The sequence below is a fragment of the Scyliorhinus canicula genome, chromosome 17 (assembly GCF_902713615.1).
Source record: "Scyliorhinus canicula chromosome 17, sScyCan1.1, whole genome shotgun sequence".
Taxonomy (NCBI): Eukaryota; Metazoa; Chordata; class Chondrichthyes; order Carcharhiniformes; family Scyliorhinidae; genus Scyliorhinus; species Scyliorhinus canicula.
Genome location: NC_052162.1, coordinates 29,444,719 through 29,461,560, shown reverse-complemented (window position 1 = coordinate 29,461,560; position 16,842 = coordinate 29,444,719). Strand labels below are relative to the sequence as shown.

The 16,842-nt window shown below is 42.5% G+C and overlaps 1 pseudogene; it reads left to right on the top strand.

The window, feature by feature from the left end:
- The first annotated feature begins 1,474 nt into the window (after positions 1 to 1,474).
- Positions 1,475 to 16,842, top strand: part of LOC119951135 — a 222,396-nt pseudogene continuing 207,028 nt past the window's right edge.

Below are 16,842 nucleotides of genomic sequence, written 5' to 3'. Positions count from 1 at the left end.
CGCAAAGAAAGTTGCTCTTGCCTTTGATCAGAAACGTTGTCTTCTGGTGAACATTGTCAAGCTCTTTGGCACGCTACAGAGGATTTTGGAATTTTTTGTTTTGAGCCCTGGATTCTGTGGTTCCTCTGTTTCATGTGATTACCCATAATCTACATTGGAATGGATCCAAATCAATGCTGACACAAAATCTACCACTTAACTGCCATGTGTGATTTGCTTGACGTTTGTCAAACTGTGATTAGCTATCAGTCAACGTTGGGTCCGCTCCAAGCACCGGCTGATGATATAAGGAGATCAATGTGATGTACTGGAACAGATGATGATGAAGCAACAAAAAAAGATTTTGCACGAGATAAATATTTGCTCATTCATGAAGAAACCAATTGCAGTTGTTTGGGAATGGAATAATTTTACTATCTGAATGTAGATATTATATAGGAAAAGTGGTGGCATAGTGGTAATGTCATTAGACTGGTAATACAGAGGCTCGGGCTAATCCTTTGGGGTAGCGGGTTCAAATCCCATCATGGCAGCTGGTAGAATTTAAGTTCAATTAGTAAATCAGGAATATAAAGCCAGTCTCAGACATGGACCATGAAACTGCCATCAATTGTTGTAAAAGTCTATTGGCTCACTGATGCCCTTCAGGGAAGGAAAGGTGCCATCCTTACATGGTATGAGCTCCATGACTGCAGATCCACAGCAATGTGGTTGACCTTTAACTGCCCTCTCAGCTTAAGGGGAATTTGGGATGGGCAACAAATGCTCATTGAGCGATGCCCACATTCCATGAAAGAATACAGACATGTGCTTTCGGTTCAACGAAGGGTTCTATTTCAAATCACCTGAAAATGAAATGAAAATCGCTTATTGTCATAAGTAGGCTTCAAATGAAGTTACTGTGAAAAGCCCCTAGTCGCCACATTCCGGCGTCTGTCTGGGAGGCTGGTACGGGAATTGAACCGTGCTGCTGGCCTGCCTTGGTCAGCTTTAAAAGCCAGCTATTTAGCCCTGCGCAAAACCAGCCACTGCCATTAAGTCAAAGTTTACTTCTTAAGGTAAGAGGGGGAAAGTTTAAGGGAGATGTGCGTGGAAAGTTTTTTACGCAGAGGGTGGTGGGTGCCTGGAGCGCTTTACCAGCGGAGGTGGTAGAGGCGGGCACGATAGCATCATTTAAGAGGCATCTAGACAAGTATATGAATGGGCGGGAACAGAGGGAAGTAGACCTTGGAAAATAGGAGACAGGTTTAGATAAAGGATCTGGATCGGCGCAGGCTGGGAGGGCTGAAGGGCCTGTTCCTATGCTGTAATTTTCTTTGTTCTTTGTTCTAATCGCTGCTCAGCAACCAATTGGAATGCAGGGCAAAGAAACAGCCTTGGAAACTATCGTCATGGATACTGTCATCCAAGGTCTCGAATGAAACAATGGTTTATATATGACACCAGCAAATCATATGTTCATTAGAAGCTAGCGGTTAAACAAAACTAATTACATGAATGCACTCCACTGCTGAAGGATAACTACAGAGTTATCTGCATTTGACTTCAAGAAACATTGGAATGAAAGCAGTATGAAAATATCTGAAACAGAGATTGTTTATGTTACTGACCTTGGTGGAATAGCTGGCACTGTCCACTCTCCCCTAGTTCTGACCAAGTAAGCCTTCTCCTGCTTTTTGGGTTTCGGGATTTTCTAACTGTTCCTTGGGGATCCATGGAATCATCAACATTACATTTGGATTTCTATCAGAGGCATCAATAATTACAATAGATCAGCATTTCAGGCATCATGTTTTCTATCACTAATGTCAGTGAAATATATTCTCTACAAGTTAATCTTTGGACTACTGACAAAATAAATGACCATACGAAGGTCTTTGGAATGCTTTGACTCGGCGGCGGCCTTCCATCAAGTGAGACGATGGTTTGAGCCTGGTGGTCAACGTGTTAAACAGGGGTGGCACAGTGGTTAGCATTGCTGCCTACGGCACTGAGGACCCGGGTTCGAATCCCTGCCCTGGGTCACTGTCCGTGTGGAGTTTACACATTCTCCCTGTGTCTGCGTGGGTTTCACCCCCACAACCCAAAGATGTGCAGGATAGGTAGATTGGCCACTCTAAATTGCCCCTTAATTGGAAAAAATAATTGGGTACTCTAAATTTATTTTTAAAAACTCTGTGTTAAACATATCCTGGTGTGGCTCAGGAGGTCCACTGTGGCATCGCAGTCTCACATTTACTGCAGAGGAAGACAGTGGACTGAGGAGGTGAACAATTTACTGGTCTCTGTTTCCTATGGACCCCCTTTTCGGTGAGCTGAACTTTTATTTTCTGCTCCCCTCTTCCAATGCTCCACAAACTGTCAGCCTACAAAGCTCATGGCTGTTGGCAACTGTCTCCCAGTTGATAGACTCAATGTCCGCCATCTTCATATTTCACTTGCAGATAATCATTCAGGAGGTCATGAACCTAATGACCAGTTCACCATACAAAGCTCTTTGGGTATTTAAAAAAAATTATTTCATGGGATATGGATGTCGCTGGCAAGGCAAGTATTTCTTGCCCATCCCTAATTACCCTTGAGGCGATTGGCTTGCCACATCATTTCATGTGGTGTAGTTAAAGCCACAATGCAGGAAGGAAGTTCCTGGATGTTGAACCAGTGGAAATTAACAAATGGTGATGTAGCTCCAAGTTAGGGTGGTGTGTGATTGGAGGGAAACTTGCAAGTGGTGGTGTTCTCATGCTGCCCTTGTCCTTTGCGATGGTAGTGGCCATGGGCTTGGCTGTTGCTTAAAACGAATGACAAGTTGCTACAGTGATTTTTTAAATATGGTACACATTGTTCCCAATGTTCAATGGTGGTGGAGGGAGTAAATGTTTAAGATGTTGGATGAGGAGCCAATCAAGTGAGCTGCTTTTTCCTGTCTGTTGTACAATGTCTTGAGTGTTCATGGAACTGCATTCATCCAGGAATGTGCAGTGTATTCCATGACACTCCTCACTGCCTTGTAGCTGGTGGAGATGCTTTTGAGAGACAGGAGGGGAGTTACTTACCACAGAATTCCCAGTCTCGGATCTGTTCTTGTAGCTAAAGTATTTTTACGGCTGGTCCATTTAAGTTTCAGGTCAATATTATTCCCCAGGATATTGATGGTGGCAGAATCAGCTATGGTAAATGCCACTGAATGTCATGGGCAGATGGTTAGATTCTTTATTATTGGATATGGTAATTACCTGGCACCTGGGTGACACAAATGCTGGTTGTCACTTACCAGCCCAAGCTGGAATGTTGTCCAGTTTTTTTGTGGACACAGACTGCTTTAGAATTGGAGTTGTGAATGGCGCTCAATATCTTACTATCAATAGTGCATTTCTCAATTTCTGACATTATGATGGAGGGAAGATCAGTGATGAAGCAACAGAAGATGGTTGGGCCTAGGACACTACCTTGAGGAACTCCTGCATCAATGTCCTAGGGCTGGGATGATTGACCTCCAACAACCACAACCAGCTTCCTTTGTGTTAGATAAATTCCCATTGATGCTAGTTTTACTAGGACATCTTGATGCCACACTGAATCAGATGCTACCTTGAAATGTAATTATTTTGTCCCTGTTTAGGCCAAGTCTGTAATAAGGTCAGGTGTTGAGTGGTAGTGGCGGAACCCAAATTGAGCATCAATGAGCATGTTATTGATGTACAAATGCCACTTGACAGCATTGACAAAGACACCGTCTGCCAGTTTGCTGATGATAAAGAGTAGACTGATAGGGCATTAATTGGCCAGATTGGATTTGTCCTTTTTTTTGTGAACAGAACATATCTGTGCTATTTTCCACATTCCATACTGTCAGGTAGGTGTCATTGATGTAGCTGGATTGTAACAGCTTGGCCAGGGACTTGGATAGTTTGGGAGCATGTGTCTTCAGTACTACTATGGGATGTTGTTAGGACCCATAGCCTTTAATTGTTTCCAGTGCCTTCTAATATTTCTTGACCTCATGAAGAGTAAATGAAATTGACTGAAAGTTGGCATCAGTGATGCTTGTTCATCCACTTGGCACTTCTGATTGAAGATGGTTTTAAATGCTTCAGCATTGTATTTTACACTAATGTACTAGGCTTCTCTATTCTTGAGGACGATTATACTGTTGAGCCTCAGATCTCTAATCTGATCCTTTGGTTGGATCGCTCAATGCCATCACATGTTGCTCCTCCGGTTGGCATGCAAGTAATCCTGTGTTGTAGCTTCATCAGCTTGGCACCTCATTTTCAGGTATGTCTGCTGCTGCTTCTGGCATGCTCTCTTGCATTCTCATTGAACCAGGTTGACCTTTGGCCTTATGGTAATGTAGAGTGAGGAATATGATGGGCTGCATTCAAGACAGATTGTGATCAAATACAATTCAGCTGCTGCTAATGGCCTACTGTGCCTCATTGATGCTCAGTTTTGAGCTGCTAGATCTGTACCGTATTGAGCCCATTTAATACAGTGGTAGTGAAGTAATGTGGGGTCATTAGAACAAGCGGTCAGCAGATCAGGACCAGCAACTTTGCACTGTGTATAACAGTTGAGTTTATCTTTGTTAATTTGCAGCTATCGCACCAGGTGTTCCTTCGTAACCTTGCCACTCGCCTGAGGTGTGGTGGCCCTCAGGTTAAATCACCACCAGTCAGCCCTCTCTCAAAAGGGGAGAGCAGCCTATGGTCCCTGGGGACTATGGCGACTAAATTTAAAAAATTACAAATTTTAGTATACGCAGCTCCTACAAATACATATCTGGAAATATGGGAGGGGATTCTCCATCCAGTGGTGCTGGAATCGTGAAATACCATCGGGCGGAGAATTCGGTATCTATTCTTCAATCTTGTCCAAATGCCTAACACAAACATTCGTATTTACAGGTGATTAATGTGGAGTGTTCAACTACCTGTATAGTCAACTGGTTTAGCACAGTGGGCTAAATAGCTGGCTTGTAATGCAGAACAAGGCCAGCAGCGTGGGTTCAATTCCCGGACCGGGCTCCCCTAACAGGCACCGGAATGTGGCGACTAGGGGCTTTTCACAGTAACTTCATTGAAGCCTACTTGTGACAATAAGCTATTATTATATCCAGCATTTAGTTGGGGTTCAAGCAGTATTTATGCAGAATGTTCTCTTAGGACATTAAATAGAGTCCATAATCGGGAAGATGTATGGAAGGAGTACATTTGTGACCATGTAAAGATGTCATCCTGCAAACACCATCCCTTCTGTTATTTCCCTCAGGTTCTCCTGGGAGACTCAGGCCTCATTCTGATTCAGCTAAGGTAGCTAAGATCCCCCAATGGCTCAAATTAAAAATTCTCATCCTTATACTTAAATCCTGTTCTCTCTCCAATACCTTTTTCCACCCTTCAATCGCTCTCCTCAACTCTTCTGTGTTAATCTGGTCTCTTGTGTATTGTTCCATTATTGACATCATGCCTCCACCTCAATAGATCCACACCCAATAAAACCCTCTATTGTTCCAAATCTCTCTCTTCGTTTTAGACCATCCTAAAAACTTATTCACCTCTCCTAATATCTCCCGCTTTGATTCAGTGCCTATTTTCTGTGTCTGTTTGCATTTCCTTACATTCAGTATGATGTGTGATTTCCTCTTGAAAACCTAATTTCCTGTTCTCGCGCTTTGTGTCAATTTTCCAACTATAAATTTCTACGTTCTCATTTATTGTGGAAAGACTATTCATACCCTCCCGCCAGTTATGATGCTGCTATCTCACAGCTGCTCAATGTGCACTTGAGGGGAACTGTCAGGCGCCAACCAAATCTTCTTTTCCTTCTCAAATTGCCCAGTTTTTGCGCGACTTATCTGTACAAAAAATACAAACAGAATGTATGACTTTTAAAAGTCGGACGAATTACATCTATCCACTGTGGTCCAATAATTATCCTCTTACCCTCTTTTGTCTGAATACAATGCTTTGGTTTTCATTCCTTGTGTGTAGGACCATGGGGGACTGACTAGTGGGCATGTATAAGGCTGAAATCTCAATTGGCCATATTGAGAAATGAAAAGAAAACAAACCTTCCATTTATATAATCACCTCATGATTTCCCAAAGCACTTCGAAGCCAATAAAGTATTTGTACAAAGTACCCCTGTTGTAAAGTAAGAAGCACAGCAGCCAATTTGCACACAGGCTCACACAAACAGCAGTGTGATTCTAATCCATCTGTTGAGGGATAGATATTGATCAGGGAGAAATCCCTTGCTCGTCTTCAAAAAGAGTGGCATTGCGTCTTTAGCATCCACTTCAGAGGGTAGGCTGGGTCTCATTCCAACATCTCATTTGAAAGAGGGAACTGAAATGTTAATTTACGTTTCTCCAATCTCGGGAACACACTAACTGAGAGGCAATAGTGCTACCACTAAAGTTGACAATCTAATATCTACTACTTTATTGGAGCTGTTGATTAATTTATCATAAGTGGAGCAGTGAGTCATTTAAACTAGTGGACATTAAAATTGATACAAATACATTAAATGTTTACTGCGATATGAGGGAAGTTTACAACCTACTGTTTATATCGCTTAGGTGACGTAGTTAGCTGTTCCAAGCCAGGAAATGACAATGGTCATGATAATCTGCATGAGATGTCTCTGTCTCCCATTCGTCACATAATTGAGGAATACTTGACTCTGGTTCCAGTGGAGACTTCTACCTAATACGGTAAGGTTTCATAAAACCATGATGATCCAGATGATCCAACAGAATTTCTGCAAGACCCCAGCCTAACTCATCAATTCCACTCAATGTACTCTATCTCGAATTCTTTCCTGTGGCCTCAAACCCTATTTCCTCGTCGGAGAGTTGAAATTCCTGTTGCATTTTTGATCTGAACTCTCTACAGTTTAAACGGCCTCGCAGTGGGACGACATAGCTGCACGCTTACTGCTATTTTGAGGCCGATAAAGAACAACGCTGGGTTGCGCCAGGCAAGGGTTTGGAGTTTGAAATGAGCGCCCGTCCTCGGAACTCGCCGACTGAGGCTTTGTCACAGTCCAAATGAATGATCCTGCAGTGTCTGAACAGGTTGCCCCAGCTCAGGGCAGAAGCATCTTCACCCATCAGAGGTTCTCTCGAGAAGAGAACTCAGCGTTTTAGTTCCTGCTGGCATTCTGAAATGATGAGATTTACTAACATTAAAGCAGTCATTTTAAACCCGCTCTTCTGAGGGTCTTGGCTGACTGTAATTCTTCCCTTTGCTAATGGAAGGTTAGATCAATAGTCATTTCAGGCTGAGAGGACTCGTTCTTACAGATGATTCTGTGACTTGCAACCTGGTTTGCATAATTATGGAAATGATGAATTTGCTTCAAATACTGACGTGAAGAGGAGCGAACTGAACAAATGGTTTAAATGAAAATGCATACCAGGCTGGAAGAAACGATTAAGCACCACACTGATAGAGAGGCTTGTCTTATAAAAACGTCAGAATTTTTTTAATAGACTGGTTAATGTTGGGCCATCTATCTTATTGTTCGGAAAATGCACGGCACAGTGACATTCATAACTTCATTCAGGAACAGATTTGTGTGCATAATGTATATGTGTGTGTGCACATCAAGCGCCGGGAGAATTAGTACATGCCCCCTTTAGGGCCTCGTCGGTTGAAAGCAAAAGCAGAAAAATCTCCCCTCCCTTTTTGCTGCAGTCAGATTTTTTTGTGAGATATTTAACAGGCGAGGAAGGAGCCCCTTTCCCTGAGCAAGTCACACATTGATAATGCTTCATTTTTCTTGGCAAAAATTGGAAGGTGCAGAATCTCGACACGTGGTGGGGAGATGGTTCAGACAGTGGTCACACCTGCATTATTACAATGAGTGTTTAATCGCAGACTCCTCTGAACCTTTGGTCCCCAGTCTCCCTTTCCTGCTGACGACAGGACTCCTCCAGGGTCCCAAAGCCCATCGGAGTCTCACTGGGAATTACAGCTGAAGGCAAGGGCAGAGAATGGAAATGGGGGCGGGGGGGGGGGGGGGGGGGGTGTTGAGTGAATGAAGTGGGCGACACATCTCTGTTTTTGTCCCTATCGCAAATTTGTCTCGAACTCAACAAATCATGAACACACATGTACAGTAAAGGAGCGCTCTGCAATTGGAGAGCACTGAGTCCTCATTGACCTTAACTGACCAGGCATAAACTCCCCGCCATCACAGCCCTGCTGGTATCAGCATCGAATGCCCACTGGGCAAATATTTGTGGTGGCAAACGGCCTCACGTGTCATTGGCAAAGGGCGAATAGCCATTTCAAGATACAGCAGGGAGTCATTGATGCTAAGCCCGGAAAAGGGTGGGTGGGGAAGGGGGTTGGTGGAACCAGGACCTGTGAGCGTTCTCAATAAGGAGAACCCTTTACCTTCCTATAAAAGTGATAGAAATCATTGCCCACATCTCATTGCGGGTGCGCCTTGCAATGAATGTTCTGAGGTGTGCTCAGGCTCTAAAACATCAGCAACAGCAATCCCCTTCGTGCCGAATTCCCCATCCGGATTTAGCGTCAACGACCGAAATGCCATCATTCTGGAAAGCATCATGCACCAGCCTTGTTCAATGAAATTGCATTAGACATTGTCACCATTGGCTGAATCACGTCCATTTGGTGACACCGCACCCACGCTTTGCTTTTGGACAATATATATATTTTTTAAAAAGGTTCCCCTTTCATTCCACCGAGCCGCGCCTGGCGGACGGGGCCGGAAAATCTCCGTCGACGCTGACGGGGGGGAGGGGGAGAGTAGCAGTCTCGCACTAGGACCCGAGGACTCCACCATTTCCACAGTGGTGGTTCTGGCTAGCCCGAGCGCAGACAACAAAAGCAGCCTCGGATTGTCTCTTTCTCTCTGCATCCACACCCTGTCCACACTGCACACAATTCGGTGAGTTGCTCCTTTGCTTAAGTTTAAAGAAAAGCCGGAGAAATTTTAAAAAGAGAAAAAAAAAAAGCAACGCAGTCTGTGCTTCTTGCCTCTGTGTTAGATATCCGGGCACGATTGTTTGCAGCACTTTTATCGAGCTCGCCGTTCAGGTTCTGCAGTAAGATATTGACACGATGTGAATTGAGAAATGATTTATTCCAGTGTCTCTCTCTCTCTCTGCAACTGATATATGGAGACGGCGAGATTTCTCAAATTCAGTCCGTGTTCACTCCCAGATGCCTGGTATTCTCTACACCTTCTTCTGAATAGTCAGTCCTTAGCATTTTAAAGGGTTAGCGGGATAAGAGTTAAAATTTCCCATTCAATCAACTGTGAATACATATTGCAGATTGGCACCAGTAGACAATGGTGTCCTCCCTTCAATACACTTATAGAGTACTGTTATTTCCCATTGAATGTGAGTTTGTACCTAAACGTACGGATCTTTCACAACCAGTGTTACATTTATTTCTATAACCGCGAGCGATGTTTAATAAATCGCAGCATTGAATTCCCTTTGTTAAGATGCCTTGGGCAGTAACTGTTCAGGGGGCTTTTTTTAACTGATTCATTTATGGCTCCTTTGTTAACAGGCGTTTAATATCAGCCTTCCGTGCGGTGTGTTTAGTTACCTTTTCTTTCCAGAGCCGTTTATGAATAATACATTTTATTGGTAAACCGTTATATCTGATACACGGTACAGAGCAAGGGGAAGCCCCTCCCCAGAAATCATTACCTTAAGGTGTGGGGTCAGGGTAAATTGCTGTTTGTGTGTCTGTTTTTCAGTTGTGACGGAGTCGTACAAAGGATGATGGTTTTCATGATTTATTTTTTAAATGATCACATTTTGCATTTTTTTTTCCTTTAATGGAGGCTGTCACTTTTGGTCTGTGTTGTTCCATTCCCTCCAGGCAGTGTCACCCGCTTCAGCCTCCGGTTTGGTATAGCACAGGTCTGCATGTCTACACTGCCTCACCAGTCATCCCACACCCCCACCATTTTCAACCTGGAAACTGCAGCGCCAATCTGATATTTCACTCCTCACAGGGCCAATCTGAACGGCCCGTTATCACCAAATTATGTGGGCGTGCCTTTAATTATCTTGACGATGGATAGGACTCTTCCAAACCCACCTCCCTTCTGAACCCGGCCAGGTGTCACAGGGAAAAGATTGTCCATCCATAAACATGGAGGTGTTGGTCATGAAGTCATGCCGCAGCACGGAATGAAAACCTGCCTTTGGGAATGGAAAGTTGACACAGTGGTTAGCACAACACCAGGGACCCGGGTTCGATTCCGACCTTGGGTGACTGTGGGAGTTTGCACCTTCTCCTGTTTCTGCGTGGCCTTCCTTGAGTGCTCCGGCTAGGTGGATGCACCGGTTAGGTGCATTGGACATGCTAAATTGTCCTTTAAGATGGGCAGGTTATGGGCTTAGGGGGAGTGGGCCTTGGTAGGATGCCCTTTTGGATGGGCCGAATGGCCTCCTTCGGCACTACAGGGATTCGATGTAGTTGTTCTGACCATATTTGAAGTGGTCTAGTTGTGTTTTTCTGAATCATTTACTGTGGCTACTGCATAGAAATAATTGATGTGCATTGCTTGATGGATCATGGAACAACTTAGGTTTTAATCTATTTGAAGCTCAGTTAAGAATGGATGTAAGCCACACAAACCAAGCAGGTTGCCCATTCACTCTCTGAACTGTGCTTTTTAATTATCTGGACACAGCACCAATTAACATCAATGCTCCCAGCATTATCCCAGCATTAGCGCATGGGCCCCCACTCTAATGTCAGTGGGAATGTGTATGTTAGGGGAGCAGAAGAACAGGTTTTTTTTATGCTATTCCATCAATTCACTAGTTTTCCCATTTTCTGGACCACAGATGAAGGTTGACCACTTAGATGAGGTACTAGTGCAACCCGTGTATCAATTCATACTTTTAGGACAGGAAAATAAAATCGAGGAGAATTCAAATGGTATCCAATATATTCAGTACCAATATCGAATCCCAGTCAATGTTCGGTGTACTCACTATTCTACATCTGGTTTCTGCTAAATGGAAGTTGGTTAAAGGAACATTAGTGCATTTGGGGAGTGGATTAGTCTAGAAGAGGCCAGGGCTATTTTCATCATAATGATATTGCACTAAAGCGATTATACTGTATCCTGTGGCGATCACGTTATTAGACTAATTCATCAGTTCTTTGTTTCCTACATTTATTTTTGAAGCACTAGCTTGGCTCAGTATTAGCAGTCTTGGCTTCAATTGACTTCAAGAGCTGAGCGGGTAAAATAGGATGACACCTCCTTTCAGTGCTGAGGGGATTCAATGTTCTTGGAGATACTGCCATTTGGATGAGATGCCGCTATTGTTCTGTCCATCTGTACAGGTGGATGTAAAATGTGGGAGTTCTCCTGGTTCATCTCTGAATCATTGTTCGCCAAAAGCCGATTACTGGCCATTCATATCAGCTGATGTTTGTGGGACTGTCCTGTTTGCCTACATAACACTAGTCAATGGACATCAAAAGTAATTAGTTGAGTGGAAAATGTGTTGAAATGTACACTATGCCCTTGGGACTATATCATAAAGGAAAGTCCATTTGTTTTCAAAGTAGATGCAGTAATGTTCCAATTTCATGAAATTGCATTCACACGAGGGCAAATTAACCTCATGAGGAAAAAAGCTCTAAAGGAGAGTACAGAACGGAAGTAAACACTGGGCACTGTGAATGTGCATCCTGAGTTAAATTCTAATTTATTTCTACCTGCTCAGTTTACTGATGGTATATGTATTTAAATAATCCCATCAGCTGATTTCTGTCTCACTATTTCAATACTGTGGGTGTATTGTTTTGGGTGTCTTACGGTGGGTGACATCGATGTGAATGTGATTAATGTGTTCGTGTCTGTTTACTGATTAATTATAGATTGTTGAAATTTCCTTTGCATCCAAAAAAGGAGCCACAGCACTCAGAAGATCCAATCCAATCACAAACTCAACTTTCTGATTGTATCTATATGTTAAAACATGTTACAACAGAAATTCCTATTTAATCTAGGATCAGTCATAATGTTTGAATCAATGAATGACCTCATCACTAAATGATCTTGTACAGGCTAAAACAAAAGAAGACTTTTTAAAATTAGAACATTTTATAAAATTAAAGGCTTTTAATGTCATTCAATATATGCTCTTATAGAAGATTAGCCCGAAGACAAGTTCACAAATGCTTTTCTTTGCGAACTTTAATTTTTGTTCCCTTAGTACAGAACTAACGAGTGAAATGCTTTCTCAGATCAGGAATTGGGCGCTGGGCATGGCACAGTTTGATGCAATGCAGAGAAAAGCTCCCTCTACTGTATGCCAACAATGTGGTTCATTAGAAATCTATTGCTCCAGTGTAATACTTCTATTTCTAACACTAGTCTCCTATAGTCTTTGAGCCAAACCTTTTTGCATGGAAGAAATATATATAGTGTGGGGATAAAGATGGTGCCAGTGATCCTCCCCAACTTTAATGCATATTTCCATCAAATGAAAAGCGAACTACTTGATTAAGAATTATGAACCCGTTATTGGAGAAGTGTTCTGTGCGTTGGCCATTTTTAGAGGCAAATAATGCTCTGGATTTTCACAAACACTTGCTGTGCATAAACCTGAGCCTTATGTCTGTTGCAGGTTCGTTTGATCTTCCATTCTGACTAAATTAACCGAAGTATGTTCCAAGATAAAGAGCTGGATTTCGGCCATTTTGACGAAAGGGACAAGACACGTTACTCAAAGGGTTCAAGGATGAATGGTTTACTCCAGCCCCCACGCACAGTGCTCATTGCAGTTTCTACCGCACCCGAACCTTGCAGGCTCTTACCACTGAGAAGAAAGCCAAGAAGGTTCGCTTCTATCGCAAATGGGGATCGGTACTTCACGGGCATTGTGTATGCAATATCTGCGATCGCTTCCGTTCCTTTGATGCTCTGCTGGCAGACCTGACCCGAACCCTGTCCGATAATGTGAACCTGCCACAGGGAGTTCGCATTTCTTTTCCATTGATGGGATTGGGAAGATTACCAGCCTTGATGAACTGGAAGAAGGTTAGTACCTGGTCACCTGAATGTAAGAGCAGAGCTCATCTACCCTTGTTTTGTTCATGTTATCCTCTTTAGCCATTTTAAGGTGAATTTTTCTGGATATCCGACCGATTGCTTATGCAGAAGCATTTTATGCCGATGTAACAATAAACCAATGAGAGGTGCATTCATAGATATCATAGGAATATACAGTGCAGAAGGAGGCCATTCGGCCCATCGAGTCTGCACCGGCTCTTGAAAGAGAACCCTACCCAAGGTCAAACACCTCCACCCTATCCCCATAACCCAGTAACCCCACCCAACACTAAGGGCAATTTTGGACACTAAGGGCAATTTATCATGGCCAACCCACCTAACCTACACATCTTTGGACTGTGGGAGGAAACCGGAGCACCTGGAGGAAACCCACGCACATACGGGGAGGATGTGCAGACTCCGCACAGAGAGTGACCCAAGCCCGGATCGAACCTGGGACTCTGGAGCTGTGAAGCAATTGTGCTCTCCACAATGCTGTCCGTGCTGCGGTCATATGATCTAATTTTGTTTGAATTTGGCATAATTTAAGCACATAGTCTAACTGTCCAACCCTTTTGAATTTTAGAGTGGAGCTTCGTTAGCTTGGTTGAGTTGTAACACTAACACTTCTTTGTGATGTCTGGATGGTGACTATTCTTCTCAATCTTAATGTTAAAACTATTTCTATTCTTATGCTTCCTTTGTACCAGTGCTGAAATTCCTAATAAAATAGTAAAAATGCCATTCAGTTGCAAATTTCTGTTGCTACAATTCCCACTTTTGTATAATTATTGATATTGATACATGAGTAGATATGTATGATGGATTTCGATTAGTAAGTTAAATTTCTGCACAGGGATTATGTATTATTATTTTCATTATTATGTGTCTATTCATGTTGTTCATTAGCAAGGTAATTCTATATCATTTTAATAACATAATTTTAGTCCTGGTGGCTGTATTAACAATTTCACAGAAATTGTAAACAGCAAGTTCCAAGGTCACAGCAATAATCAAGTCTCCTTCGCAAATTTATCACATTTGTCATTGAATAAGGTAGGAGGAAAAATTGGTCGACTGGTTGAATTGTGTAATTCATTCCTAAAATGCGGGCTCAGGAAAGATTTTAAAATTTACTTTACTCCCCATGTAGCATGAGGGTGGAATTGTGCATTTATTTCAAATTACGATGGCAAGGTAACACAGTGGTTAGCACATGCTGCATCACGGCGTTGACGAACTGGATATCGATCCCGGCCCTGGGCCGCTGCCCGTGTGCTTTTTGCACATTCTCCGTGTCTGCATGGGTCTCACCCCCACAACCCAAAGGTGTGCAGGTAGGTGGATTGGCCATGCTAAATTGCCCTTATTTGGAAAGAAATTTCAAATTGCTATCTTTAGGCATTCCAAAGAGCAATCCTTGACAGGTTGGGAAAGGATAGAGGGCTTAAACGAGGGACAGATAGCATTAAAAGTAACCTGTCAGCCAGTTTCTCACCTTTGCTTTCTGTTTCCATTATCAACAGGACCAGAGTTGATCTGCTGTAGTGAGGGATGACTTCCTTGGCTGCCTCTTGTCTGATACTTGGGAATAGGACCCTGCTATCAGCTATCAAGCAGGGTGTGACCCTAGCATTGCATCATTTACTTGTTTGACTTGACTGGCACTGTGCACCAGCAGCTGTGTAATAATTCCCTTCAACATGCATCTGTTCCAGCACATTCCACACTATAAGGAACTGTTAGCAAAAATATTAATAGCTCTTCTGGCTAAATTTAGTTAGTTAAAACTGTGATTTAATCGTTCAAGTTACAATGCAGGATTCCCATGGGTGTAACAATTTTTGATGGAGGGAGACCAATACATTTTACTGAGTCATTGTGTCACAGATGGGAAGCAACCATTTCATATTCTTAAGAAGTTCAGTGGGATCATCCTAGAGAGTACCCGGAGCCTTTTTGAATTTGCTCTTGCTATTGGGCGATGAAACCACTCTTTCTGTCTCATTTGAGATGGAGATCCTGAACTAATCTTGCAGTGTAACAATACCATCGCTTGTTTACTTGTGTTTATGTCTTCATAGTTGCATGAAAGCGAGGAAGAAAACAAAAATCAACATAAGAACTAAGAGCAGGAGTAGGCCCCTCAACCCCTCGAGCCTGCCTCTCTATGCAATAAATCCGACTGATCTGATTGTAACTTCACACCACATTTCCTGCTTACCCCGATAACCTTTCACCCCTTTGTTAATCAATAACCTACCTAGCACTGCCTTTAAAAATATTCAAAGACTGTGTCCACTGCCTTTTGAGAAAGAGAGTTCCAGAGACTCAGAGAGAAAAAAAAGTATTCTAATCTCTGTCTTAAATCCCCCAGTTCTAGATGTCCTAATAGAAGAACATCCACTGCATCCACCCTGTCAATACCCATCAGGACCTTAAAGGTTTCAGGCAAGTTGCCTCTTACTCTTCAAAATTCCAGTGGATCCAAGCCGAACATCTCTGACCTTTCCCCAGAAAACAACCCACTTATTCCTCATATTACCTGCTCTGAACTGCTCCCAACACATTTACGTAATTCCTTAAATAAGGAGACCAATACTGTGCACAGATGTGAATTGATCACTGGAAATACAAGGAGAAAACACTAAGGCTCACTGACTAATTTATTAGAGAGTATCTGACACTTTGCTATTCACCAAGTAATCTCGCGAGCAATCAAGTTAATAGACTCTCTATTACGATGTGCAGGTACTCTCTCATTCATAAAACATCTTATTGATTGACTGCTGTTTTGTGTTGCCTTTGGCTTCACATAACATTTGATAATTGACTGAAGTTCACAACGAGGGCTTGATCATCAAAAGTTACAGTTTCCATGCAGTGATACAGACAGCGAAAAGCATTGTGACCTGCATGTTAGATACTCTATTACATTTGGCATGATTTGTAAAGAGCACTGGCCTGAAGCCCAAATACCATCTATTGCCAAGTGTTATCTGTTATTTTGGTACCATTTTTGTATTGGAAAATGTCAATGCTAGTTTCTCGTAGATAAGATAAGCAGGATATAAATTTCTCGAAAGAACAGTGTAAGAAGTGTTAACTGGTCTATATTATTAGCTCATTCTACATTAATTTCAGGTTAGCATATTAGGATCTATGTTAGATAATTTATGCACGTGCAGAAATCACTAGCACCATGAAAAAAATAAATATGAATTCTCGCGCCAATCTATCACTCTCTCATCAAGACAGCCTATAAGTGCATATCTAGCTTGAGACAAGTAGAATACAGTGATTGGGCTGGTACTCCTGTGTGAATTGTAATCAAAAGGAAAGAAAATTTTGAAAATTTCATGACGCCCCCACCCCCCACCCGTTTCCATTCATCTAATTTAGAATAAAATTGAGAGTGGAATGTGGGTAGAGCAGATAGCTTTGTAAGCGACTATTTAATGGCGTCTGTGTAAAGCTGTTTGGCCTACATTCTGCATTAACTTGTTTGGCCTTCATTCTGCATTTGCTTATTTATGCGACAGCTAACCACTTGTTAATTATCTCATTATGAATTTATTTTCTTGGAGACATGATTAATTTTATCGGCTTTGTTCTGTATTTAATCCTGGGAGCTATGAATGGCTGGACTCAAGAGTCTGAAAGGGCCTTCCTTTTCATTAGGTAACTTTCCTTGCTAGCAGAGCAGTTTTATATAGTTAGCTATTGCGAAACAAGATTGATGATTATTCACATTCGCCGCAG